Source organism: Opisthocomus hoazin, chromosome 3, assembly GCF_030867145.1.
Source record: "Opisthocomus hoazin isolate bOpiHoa1 chromosome 3, bOpiHoa1.hap1, whole genome shotgun sequence".
Lineage (NCBI taxonomy): Eukaryota > Metazoa > Chordata > Aves > Opisthocomiformes > Opisthocomidae > Opisthocomus > Opisthocomus hoazin.
The window spans coordinates 25,235,752-25,249,050 of record NC_134416.1 but is presented as its reverse complement, the minus strand read 5'-3'; positions in this window follow the sequence as shown (position 1 = coordinate 25,249,050).

Sequence of the window (13,299 nt, the reverse complement as noted above, 5' to 3'; positions counted from 1 at the left end):
TCAAGGGCTGGGTTCCCCTCTCACATGGGGCTGAAGCAGAGAGTGGAGGACAACCGAGTGCGAGGGAAGGGTGCGAGTGCTTCAATATCCAGTTCCACGCACCTGAGACTAAGATTGCCTTGCTGAAGACGAAGTACCCACAACTGCCCAGTGCCCCCTGCTCCTCAGAAAACAGCCTGCAAACAGCTGTGCAGAGATTGGCAAGTCCTCACACTTGTGGACTAAGATGACTCCTGAGAAGACTACCCTGACAGCAGTGCTCCCGGGACCCCTAGGGCAAGCCCCGAGGGTGCGAGGTCCAGGGCTGGAAGCCCACATTGGCTCTGTCTCAGGGGTCCTTCCCCCGCTACTACCGAATTCCATGTTTTACCACCATATAGTAAACTTGCACTGTCTTTTTCTTTTTTTGGCTCTTAGCAGGACTGTGAGCACAATTTTCCTTGCAGATCAGAGGAACGACTCCCAGGCGGATTTAGAGACTACCTTCCAGGCTTCAGGCACTGTCACGCTGCAGTGCTCCAGCCTATCTTATTCCACTCCATTGCATTTAATTGTGACTCCCCAGAGCTCCAGCTGGGGATGGAGCCTGCAAGCCACCTGCTGCAGAGAGGGCTGAAATGCCGCTGACTCCTTTTACTTTCCTTTGAGCCTGGCGAAGTAGATGACAGATGTCTCGTCTCCTTTCAGAAAAACTTTCTGTTCTGCTGTTCTCACTTTCTTGCTCTCTCCAGACTCTTTTCCACGATCACACACACTTCAGTACCTGCCTTTTCCAGCTTTTCATCTGGCTTCCCAGTTTGGCTTTGCACTTTCAAATCTCTTTGCACACTGTCATCTGATCATTAGCTGCAGAATCTCCCCCAGCGTTAGCACACGCTCCAGCCGCTCCACTGACTTTTATCTCCACTTTCTTCTCCTTTTCATCTTTCCTCTGCCCTGGACTCTTTCCAGTCTGTTTCCTAAAGTGCAGGCTGTCACATACAAAGCCGTAGCAGTGTCTCTGACCTCGTTTTCCACTTCCATTAGTATTTTAGAAATAAGCTAGGGACTGGCATGTGTCACCTTTCATTTTCTCCTGTTTTAAAGAGAATTCAGCAGAGAAGGGTGCAGGTGCTCTGGGGGTTTGGACAAACCCCACACCTGCTGGTTTCTGACTCCAGTGGGAATGGAGGCATGAGCCAGCTGGTCAGCCTGGCTCCATCTCTGGTAACTTAAATGTTTGCAGCAAGACTTTTCTGATGTATATATCAGCCTTAGATTAGAAACAAAGGCATTCCCCCAAGTACTTTCCCATTACCTTCTTAAGAGAAGAGTGGGTAAAATATGGCATTAGCTTTCAAAGTGAATTGTCCAAGTCTGTTTTTGTCGGGGGATCAAATGCTGAGTGTCCTAGCAGTGGTGGCAGATCCCCCATCACGGGAGCTGCATTTCCAGAAGGTGAGAGTGCCCTTCAATGCCACATCTACTTAGGGGATGGCTATTTCCCCCTCAGATTTTGCTATGAAAGCCAGCAGTGGCCCTCAGGAGTGTCTGCTCTCCCCTGCCATCACCTCCTGACTGCTGTAGGTCGATGGCTCACCACTGAGTTTCACACATGAACAATAACCACTCCGAGACAGCACTTTTCACCCAGTAGGAATTGCATAAGCTGAGCTCTGTGCAGGCTCAGATCATCTTGGTGGTCTGTATGAAGCAAACTCTCGTTGCACTGTAGCAGAAGTGATGGCCTGCAAGATTCAGGGAATGTAAAAAAAAAGAAAAGGTTAAGTTCAGGAGAACGGCAAGAGGCTTGTGTCTGTGTCATGGTTTAACCCGGAAGCCGGCAACTAAGCACTCGAGAGTCGCTTGCTTGCCCTTCCCCTTCCCCCCCAGAGGGATGGGGAGGAGAATGGACAGAAGTAAAACTTGTGGGTTGAGATAGACAGATATTAAGACAACAAAGGAAGTGCTGCTCCTCCTCCTGGTAATAATAACAATGATTATGCAAGACAAACTATATGCAATACAATTTTCTCACCACACAATGACCGATTCGCAGCAAGTCCCTGAGCCACAACTGTGGAACCCAGAACTTGAGAATTTCGTGGAGCTCCCAAAAAGACTGAACTCCTGGAAAAGCCTGAACTCCCAGAAAATCCCAAACTCCCAGACAAGACAGGATTCAAACTCATGGAAGCGAGAAAGAAAGATTCCTGCCCCCCAGCCAACCCCTGTTTATAAACTGAGCGTGACATTTATAGTATGGAATATTTCCATTGGGCAGCTTGGCTGTCTGTCTGGCTGTGCTCCTGCACACACGCTCAGCAACTAAATATGAGAAACTGAAGAAATTCCTTGATTTCTCAGCAACAACTGAAAACATCAGTGTTATCAGCATTCTTCTACTAAATCCAAAACACAGCAGCTACTGGGAGGAAAATTATCCCAGCTGAAACCAGGACACTCTGTTAAAGAGGGAGGTAAATGAAACGGGGAGCTTTGGTAGGAGCTCCTCTGACCTGAGCACAGACCGTACTGACGCCGTGTCTCTCTTGATTTCAGCAAGGTGTACACACAGTGAGTTCAGCTGACCTGGAACTTGAATACTCCACATGCACGTTTTGGGTGGTGGGCGATCCGTCAGGCTTTGGCACACCAGCAGTGTGTGTGCCAGCCAGAGACACAGATGCGAGACAAGGAAGGTCAGATGCTAATAGTTCCCCACAGTTGTGACTGAGATATGTGAAGACATTTATATGAAAACACTATTAATTTTTATTGTAACAGAAGCAGCAGCTCATGAATTTATTCGCTTCGCTTTCAATTAGAAACATCTTCCTTGCAGCTCAGGTACAGGGGAAATGAAAGGCCCTTCTTTATTTCAGTTTACTCCCTTATTTTTCAGCGTATGCACTACAGTATCCGACTGCAATGGCAGCACCGTGATGACGTCTTGACTCTGGCCAAGCAGCTCTTGCTTCTCGGTGTCACTAGCAATCAATCGCCTGCCTGGCGCAGGCATGGTCTGTGCCTTGGGGGAAGGTTTGGGGGTTCCCCCACGCAGCCTCGCTGAAGCAAGCCTCTGCCCCAGCACAGCTCTCCAGGGTCCCAGGGATGGCAATGCTTTTGGTTTTGGTGAGGAGCCAGCACTGGAAGCAGGAAAGTCCCCTCTTGCCCGTCCCCGTAGCCCACGGCTGTCCTGCATGTGCCGAGACCCAGCAGCCAGCCCTGCAGCGCTGGGCCAGGAGCAGGGTTAGCTGTTGCTCTCTGCTGGTAAAGCTTGGGAAGACCCAGCAGCAGGATTCTTTTATGCTTGCTTCTGGTCTCCCAGTGCAGCGTTTTGGTTATTCTGCTCAAATGGGTTGTTAATATCGGCAGGTGCCTTTACGGGCCAAAGACAGCGAGCAGCGTGAGACGGGGACAGGAGCATGGGCAGCCTTGCACCTCGTGCCCCGGGAGGACAGAGGTTTGCTGCCCACAGCAGCAGGGGAGGGGAGAGATCTCGCAGGATTCATATGCACACATAACTAGATATATATACTTGTATACATGCAAATATATATAGCTCATCTACGTGATTTATGTTCTCTGTGTTCCCAGATGACCGCTCCAGTTCTCTTCTCCTCCACAATATACACATTTTTGTTTTCTGTGCAGCTTCAGGACTCGAGAGAAGCTTGCTGGAGAGGGAAGGTTTCCCTTTCACAGGTTTCTAGGTAGGGGTAGCGAGGGGCTTGAGCTATTGCTGACAAGAAATTTTAAGATGAAATCTTGCATAATTGAGCCTGGCCCTCATAGCTGTTAACAACACTTGGCAGAAAGGTTATGAAAATCTTCCTGGAATATTTTTATGCAGCTAGGCAAGACTGTGTGGCGGGACTTCGCTACTTCCCACCACAGTGTAATGTCAGTGATGGTCCTGTTTTTTCCTGTGTCATGAAGGGAGGTGTCCTGGGCTGCTGGGAAAGACAGAGTTCGAAGGGTGGTCACTACCTAATGTCACCTTCACAGAGTCCTTGTGTCCATGATTGCCAAAACAGTCTCATCCTGCTCCTCTGCATCCCTCTCACTCCCTGGATACTGAGCAGTAATTTTATGTCCCTGAGTAAGAGTAATGAATGTTAGAGGAACAGCAATATCAATGTTGTTATAAGGCTTACTGCCCAACAGGCAAGACTAAGAAGAAAAGATGAACAAAACTCCATGTACCTGGAGTAGTCCTCTTTGATCTCATTGCTTTAGAAAAGGAAGGGTGACCCTGAGCTCACCTATGAACTATACTCACCCAAATATATGTATGTGTGTATATATATATATATATATATATATATGTGTATATATATAATTCTTGCCCTGCTACATGTCCCTTGATGGCCCCAGTACCCGGCTGGCTTCTTTGTATTTCAGTCCTTGTTCTCCTGCCTGGTGGGTGTTCAGTGCTTTCATACCCCACAGGGCACTGTGAATGCGAACGCATGAAATAGCAGCTGCTGCTGTGAGGTTTTCAGGGGGACGGTACCCCCTGGAGCGAGGGCTGTCTCCTCGCCACGCTCCGTTCAAAGGTCTGCTCACTGTGCAGCAGTGGAGCCGGAGCAGAGATGTCTGAGGTCAGACGCTGGGCATCCTGTGCGTGGGGGCTCCAGCCGCTCTCGGTCAGCTGAAACATGAACGTCGGCCTCCTCTTTGCATCGAGCAGCTGCTGTTACGCAGAGCTGAGGACGTGCCTGCGTCCTTGCAGGTGGCACAGCTCGAGCTGTCCCTGCTTCACAGGGAGTGGGAGGAGTGCAGAGCGGGCAGTGCAGAGCCTTGCTGAAAATCAGCCTCTTCTAACAAGGGGTGGGTTATTTTTCGTTTGGATGTAGAATGGTTGGATCCTTTGGGAAAACTGCCTTGCAAGCACAGACTTAGACCTAAGCTGTAATTTGTTCTCACTGTGTGCCAGAGGAATCCCGCTGTCTTCACAGGAGTATCCGGTGCAGACAGGGACGATGCACGCAGGTAGCAGCGAGCTGATTTCTTCCCTCGGCAGGCTTTCCCTTTCAGCATCTCCTTGTGCAACCGTCGGCTCCTGGCTGAGTTACTATGGCAATGAGAGTGCACCATGGGCGTTACACTTACTCACTGTCGCCAGGGTCACAGGAGAGGAAAAACAGCAGAGCAAGCTGCTCAACTTCTGAAGTTTCTGGCACCCTCATGGTAAGAGTGTAGGGAAGAGCTGGAAATGACTGGCAGTCCCTACACCTTGTGTGTGTACACAGGGCCAGGTGGTCCTTCCTGTGCCCTGGGGACGCACGGCTGAGCTCCCGTGGACCGGTGTGCCCCAAGAGCAAGATGTGGCAGTGCCACGAGATTTCTCCAGCGGCAGGACGAGGGCTGTGCCGTGGGCTCTGGGAGTGCAAGGGGACAGTGCTTCGTGCTCAGAGTGCTGCTGGTGCATCCGACAGGGCTTCAAGGGAGAGGAGCGGGGCGAATGCCAGCCCTGTGCCGCGGGGTGCCTGCCTGGAGGGTTTCACTGCTCCCCGGGGCAGGACCTGGCCTCACCCACCTGCCAGCAGGCACCGCGGGGGTCTCGTCAAGGGACAAGGGGGTGATTCCAGTGCCAAGTGTATGCTGGACCTGGTCAGACTCCCAGCCTGGCCACCTACGCCTGGGCTCTGCTGTGGCCGAAAGCGAGGTGGTGGATCCGGGCTGTGATGCCCGCTATGCAAACACTACCACATCTGCCCTTTCTTCCAGGGCCTAGAAAGTTTACAGAAAAATCCTTCTACGGGTGCAGAAACCTCCGCTGCATGCGGCATGGGGCATTAAATGGCACCTGGTGCAGAGATGATTAAATGCATATGTGGGAGGCGTAGGAGGAGGGCTCTGAGGTCCCTGTCCTGCAGCCCCAAGCTCCGCAGTCTTCCAGCTCCAGCACTTCAGTCAGGCTATTTTTATCACGGGCTGCAGTTTTTACTTACTATTCTTATCCTGTGTTACTGATTACTCCCGATTATGAAGGAATTTAAACTTGCTCAACACGTTAATGATTCTGTGTGGCACAGCGTAAATCAGAGAGTGGCGCTGGCAGCCAAAGCTGCGGAACAAAGTCTGCGTAGGGGCCTGGCCTTGGTTTGGCACAGGAGAATAACGCATTGTGTTAGGACCAGGCACTGTCAGTTTTGATAACAGAACATGTAAAAGCCTACACTGGTTTTATTCTTCCTTTTCACTTGACTGAACAGTCAATCAAGAAGAGTTTCTAAGTCACCATCACAAACAGGCAGAAGAGACTAATCCAACAAACTGTCAGGACTGATTTTCCTGGAAAGATGAGTACAAAATGTTGCTCTTATTTACATTATTCATGCACATTTTTCTATTTCTAAAGGATTCACTAGGGCATATAATGTACTGTTTCCAATCAAATGAGCTAATTTCTCAGCAAATTGTTCTGCTTTGCCATAATCCACTAGGTTTTTTTCTTGCATCTATTGGAATTATTATTTAGCCAAAGATTTAAGCTACATTGATCTGTTGACACCATCTGGAATAAGAGAAGAGAACCATGTGAATTAGCCACGCTCAGTTATGAAGTTCCTTAGGAGCCAGAAGACACAAGTCAGAATGCGAACTCCTGAGTGACCTCTGCTCCTTCCCCAGAGGGAGAGAAGAACAACGCTTCCAAAACAAAGAGCCTTTCCTGCATCTGCTCCCCTGCACCAGGCCCTGCCCCATCCAACGAAGCCCCTGCAAGGTCAGCCAGGGTGGCTGGAGCCGCTCTGAGCACCTCAATGCTGCTCCCTCCAAAGGACGAGAGCTTAGTTGCTGGGTGAGACACACACTACTCCACGCTTGAAGGAAAGTACAGTCCAATTTCAAGAGCAGATGGATGGCAAGTGAGCCCGAGGAAAGGGCTGGAGACCGTTTAAGCTGCACCTGCAGCAGCAGTGGATAGCTACAAGCTGTCAGTCCTGCCTCAGACAAGCTATTATTTATCCTCCAGTACAACCACATCTTGCTCTTTAATGGGTAGTTAAGAGAAAGAATTACTACAGTAGTAAGGACTGCATTTGCACTTAAATGAATTTTTAAACATCTTCTTGTTTAACCTTCTTGAAGGAATAGACATGTCTGCCTGTGGAAAAATTGAAAACCAATAAATAACACATCCACTGAGTGCTTCACCTTGGGGAAGGTCACATTTTGAAACATCTGTCTGTTCATCAAATCAAAGTTTCTATGTGATGGAAGGGAGATGATTTGGATTCAGGGACTAGTAGCAGAACTGATTGCCTGATGGGTCTCTGAGTTAAAACAATAGCATCAGAAGCCAGAGCGGTGCTGCTGGAGCAGCCTCCTCCTGCAGGGAACACGCAGAGCCTTACTGCTTTGATATTTACCCAAAATAATTATTAGCATATTTGTCCTACAGCAGTTATTGAACCTCTTCTAAACTCAGAAATTTTTACCAGCCGCAATGCTTTGGACTTCAGGACTGGTCTCCATGGGGATTCTGTCCCAGGTAGTCCTGCAAAGGACTCTTGCTGGCAGAGGGAAATCTTGATCTGGGCAGAACGACTGCACTGGGGCCGCTCACTCACTGACAGTCGCCCTGCTCTCCATGCCAGTGAGCCCTGTCTGCCCAGCCCTCTGGAACAACCTCATGATCCGCCTGTTGCTGCCTCCTTGGCATCGCTATGCCTGAACGGAGGAGCCTGGGGCACTCCTCAGGTCCTAGAGCAGAGCGTGCAAGGAAACCCCCACTCCAGTCAGGATGGACACAAGGGTAACAGGCTGTGAGACAACGGAAACTGCTGCACACCGAAAAGCAATTTATGGCACGTGCTTTGGGAACTCTCTAGAGAGCGGTAGCACAGCAGAGCTGAGGTGCTGCATGTGAATCCCCTTCTTCTGCCATGTGCGGGGAGACATCAAGGTTCACAGAGGCTGTGTTTTCCAGGCTGCCAGCCATGGCTCAGCACTACAGGGGTACAGCAACTAGAGACAAAATGGGGAAGGGGCTCTCCTGGGCCACACTGGGAAGCTTCATTAAGGTTCAGCATGATCCAGAAAGCTGCCCAGTATCTGTGGAAGGCAGAAGGCTGGGTGGGGAGTGGAGGGGGGGGCTTGTGGGAGCAGCACGCAGATAGCAGAGTCGCTGGGGTGGCTGGTCCGTGTTTGCCTTGTGTTACATGGTAGTGGGGCAGGGGGAACGTTGCTTCATTTCTGACTTTATGATTAGGACATTAGCCCTTTATTAGAGCACAAACTGTTGTGTTCATGCTACTCTTGCCCCACGTTTTACATGATCTAGGTGTTCTTTACTGCCACCAGTGTACTCCAGTAAAGCAGTGTTGTGGACATCCCCTGTTGTAATGAGGGGTGTGACAATCTTCTGAAGGAACTTTGCTTCCTGCGATGCTGTCAGGGTCAGTTTAGGGACATGACACGAGAGCTTTTGGACAAAAGCACTGGACCCATGCCTGGCTAGCCATGAAACCCTTCGTGCTCCCTTTCTCTTTTTTGCTTGGCCTGGCCCTATTTGAATGCTGCAGCCCTATTAGCTGCCTCAGCCATATGTCCAAGGACAGACAGACCAGCTCTCCTGGAAAATTATATACATGCCTCAGTGCGTATGTTCAAAACACAGGCAGAGCCCCAAAAGCAATTCCAGGAGTGATTTAATAGGAAGGTGCTGCTGGCATTCTTCGTGCTGAAAACATGGATGCATCATGGTCATGCATTTTCTTAGTGCATCACTTGTCTTAGAGACCGGCCATGATGACTTTATGTATGTTGCATTTCTGCCGTACCTCTGTCATAGTAGAAGGCAGAGCTAGAATAACGAGGCCTGTGCCGACTCACAGCACAGCCATAAATTCTAGGAATGCTTCCGAGGCAAGTTAAAACACATTAGTAATTATCATGACTGACAGGTACTCTGCAGCCACCAATGAGGAGCCTGCTGATGAATACTAAAAATCTCTTAGCAGAGGAGTTACAACTATGGCTGTCAACATGGCTATAATTAGGCAGTGCTAAGTGAAATGGCTTCTTCTCAGATGTACTCCCTCGAGAATCCGCAGATCTGGATTGTCATACAAATGAAGGAGAGTAAAAAGGGCTGCTCACTGTTGGCGCTGCGGGGCCCACAGAGGCCAGCCAAAACGGGACTCAAGTGGAGTGGGTACAGGACTCAAGCAAGAGTGGGCTTAGTCTGCTCTCAGTCCAAACTGTCACACTTTGCATTCCCCTTCTGCCACCTTTTCCAGGGCCTCCAAGCACCTCACAAGTATCAGAGCTATGCCTCTCTAACACCCAGGAGTATTAATCACTTGAAAGATGAGTTAATAATCTCTGAGTTGTTGAGACATGCTGAAGAACAAGCTGATAAATTTTCATTGCGCAGTGGGGAAGTGTTCCTCCGGCTGGGAGATCTGGTTGATGACAAGTTCAGAAGTCTCCAGGGAAGTAGATGAAGAGACAGAAGTTTTCTGTGTGATCAGGAACAGTCACTTATAAATATAAAACCTCCTGTGGAAAAGTCAAGCAGTGTTAAGAGAGACCTATACCTCCCTACTTAAGGATTAATCTTTGCATAAAGGCTAATTGTTGCTGCATAATTTCTCCAGTGCCTAAAACAAGCAGGTCTTGCTTCAACATCATGCCTTTGATTTTTACAGTTTAGAGAAAATAAACACCCATGAAACGTTTGTGGACAGAAATAGCTCTCCAATTATCCTTGAGTTCTTGTGTATTTTTCATGCTGGATATCACAACCCTCACATCGCTCCTTACCTGTGACACCACTTCTTGCAGTGGGTATGTCTGACAGGGGCTCGTCCTTCAGGGTACCGTCCCGGCCTGAGACGAACTGTGCTGCAAGGGTGAAGCAACAGCAGTGACAACAGCAATTGAGAAGGGCAGAAAACTGCCATTGATTAAGTCAGCTCTGACTGTAGCGCTGAAATCAGCCTGACTCCATCCTGGGTGCTGCAGACTATACTGCGTTGCCACAATAACCGAAAACATCACTTTTCAGCCTCGCTTAGTGCTGTTGTCCTGGGAACAGAAAATTTCCCCTCACTCCTCAAAATGCTGTTCTGTTGACTCATTTTTCAGGTGAGCTGTTGTTAAATCTTGCTGGGCGTGTTGCCGCCGCATCCTGTTTGTGCAGGAGTGAAGGGCTGAGTTTTGTTATCAGCTCCCTGTGTGCCCATTCTAACAGCAAATGGCCTCGGGTTAAGAAGCAGGAATCTGTGATTCCAGAGACGCCTTGAATCCCTGCTTCTAATCTTTGCACAGGACTCATCCATCAAGGCTAAGCACGTTCAGGAACTTTCCAGGAGAGGACAGATTTACAGGAGTTGATGCTTTACGCCAAGGCTCTCCCTGCAAGCGATGTGCCTGTAGTCAGGATTTAGGAGTCAGACCATTAACTTTGGGTAGTGCCAGACTTGTGGAGTTGGGGCTTGGCCATCCCATTCATCTGTAAAACCAGACTGTTTGTTCCACTCCAAGGAAGGCAACGGAAAGCACGAAGGACTGAATTAACCTAAGGGTAAGTAATTGCAGAATTCAGATTTCCAGGTCTTTTTACTCCTTCCTTTCGTGTTTCAAAGAGCTGCCACTCACCTGGGGTGGCAATATGTTGTCACTGTTGGCACACCTGTGTGGAGGACAGCAGAAAAGCAGCTCCCTCCTGTGAGTAAGCGTGCTCCCATCTGAAACATTTGGTCTGATTAGCAAGGAGTCTTGTAACTATGTCTTTTTCCTCCATCTGGCAGATTGATCCATGTTCCCCTGTCACCATTTTTGATGGATTCATTTCACACGTAATGAAAGACTGTCTCATGGGTGTTTAAAAAGCAATAGCAAGGCAGTTGCTAGCACTTCAGAGCAAAGACCTTCAACCAGTGGCTCTGCTGGCTGTTTTCAGTTACTGTGTGGTAGGAGGAGTACCTCGCCTATCAGCAGCCTTGATCCTTATGTTTGCTATGGTGGAAACATTTTTGACAGTAGAAATGAAAGTGTATTCGCTGATGACCCCTACTAGAACAAAAGAGCGGGGCTGAGCACGCCCCAGTGTTTTCATGTGCAAAGCTAGCACCACCCACACATGCTTGCGAGAGAAAGAGGTGCAGAGGTGACGCCAACACTGTTAGGGACAACTACAGTCAAGGGAGGGGCAGAGCTTCATTTTCAAATGAAAAGTGGGAGTACAGCTCTCAGATGAGTCAGTAAGGAAGAGCCCCCGCAGAGGAGTCTCACACCTCTTACCGCCTTGCAGAACTGCTCGTTGCTGCCTCTTTGCTCCTGTCCTACTTTCTAGGAAAGCTGCAAAAGTTCACTACATTCTCATAATGCCCCCAACAGCAATTCTGAGCAACCTGCACTACCACAGCACTCATTAAGCCATTGCCTATACAAAGAGAAATCTAAAGATGACAGACAACGCTTTTCACCGGCATGAGAGAGAGCCGAGCCTCGGCTGTGTGAGGTGGGGAAGGACCACAGCTGAGAGTTTCTGTGAATTGCACAGGAGCGTAACAGGCAGAATGTTCTTTCATATTTCTGTGCAGAAAACAATGGTGCAGAGAGGATGAAGAAGTATTCTGGAAATTCCACATTGGGCCTGCATTGCTGCTCAGAGGCCAAGCTCTGTCACTGTACCAATACTACTTACCCAGAGATGTTGGCATCAACAACAGACTCATCAAGAACAACACTTGAAAACTTGAAAGCCCTGTCTTTATATGGCCTCATGGTCCAGAATTCTGTTACATCCTCTGCTTTTCATATAGTCAGACCCATAATTGCAATGGAAATAGCATTTTGGTGTCCTTCTTACATTAACCAACATGCAGACTTTCACCCTAGAGGTGGCAAGACACACTTGCCCATGTCGTCATGGTCCTTGGGGAACAGCGTGATGGAAAAACAACAGTGAGCTGAGTCATCTGATCTGCTGCATCTTGTCCAGTTCACCGTTCCTTTCAGAGCTACTTGGTCCTCAAACAAGAACTTTTAGTTATGGCAAAACAATACCCTATCAGAATTTCAGAAAAAAAATCTATCATGTTTTCCCCTGAAGACTCAACTTTTCTGCTCCTCCAGTCAGTCAGAGGTTCACTCGGCAGGGAGGGATCACTGGGACAGGAACTGAAGGATGAAAAAGCCTCTACTCCTACCCTGGAAGGCAGATTTACTCATCTGAAGCCAAGTTAATCTGTAGGTTTGGGGCTGAAACAAAATAAACTTTCATGAAAGAAAAGTGCCCAGACTGGACTTGCTGTATTTTCTACCCCCCTGATTTATGCTGAAGTAATCACTGCGTAAGGTGGAGAAACCTGGTTGCTTTTCCTAAAACCCTGCTCCTAGCCCCGAGACACACAGAGTTGGTTCAGAGCAGCCCTGTCACACGCAATGTGATTTGGCCCCTGTGTGGGTGGTGGTGAGTACCATTTCTCTTGGGTATCTACCTAACACCCTAGCTGACAGCAGATAATCCCTCAGCAGATGCAGGTAAATTTCTGCTTAGGGAAGCCACATAATCCCATTGCTCTTGTCCCTGGACATTTAGGCTTTGCTTCTATTCTACAGGACTGAGGGCGGCAATAAATCCTCCTTAACTAACGTGAAGGAACTGATGTGAACCGTACACTGGTCTCACCAGTCTCTGCAGAAAAACCTGTCTCACTTAGGAATTTCACTGCCTTTCACAGGGTCATAAAGCAACCCAGGCTGGCAGGTGCCTCTGGAGGTTGTTTCCAGTGTCCTGCTGAAGTGGGGTCAGCTAGAGCAGGCTGCCCAGGACTGCGTCCAGTTGGGTTTGAGTATCTCCAAGTACGGAGACTCCAGAACCTCCCTGGGCAATCTGTGCCAGTGTTTAGCCATTGTTACATTAAAATGCTTTTTGCTTACCTTTAAGTGAAATCTCCTGTATTTCAATCTGTGCTCACTCCTTCCTGCCCTTTCACCAGGTGCCATTGAGATGAGTCTGGCTCTGTCTCTATCTTTGCAAACCCCTGACTTTCCCCATACCAGGAGAGAGGACCAACTGGACTGTATTGCTGGGAGGATGCAGTGCTCACTTCCCATGCTTTCAATTCACAACTCTAATCTGTTTGTATGTTAGATTTTAATCAAACATTAGGCACCACCTGTACCACTGAAATTAAGATCTGTAAAAGCTCCTGAAAATAACTCCATTGTAATGCTTTAAAGCAAATTTTTGATATGTTTCTGTTCTTCCCTACACTTCATTTGCACTTGCAAATTTCCATCTGAGGATGCTGTAAAAACGCCAGCACAATATGAAGCACCTCTTACACACTG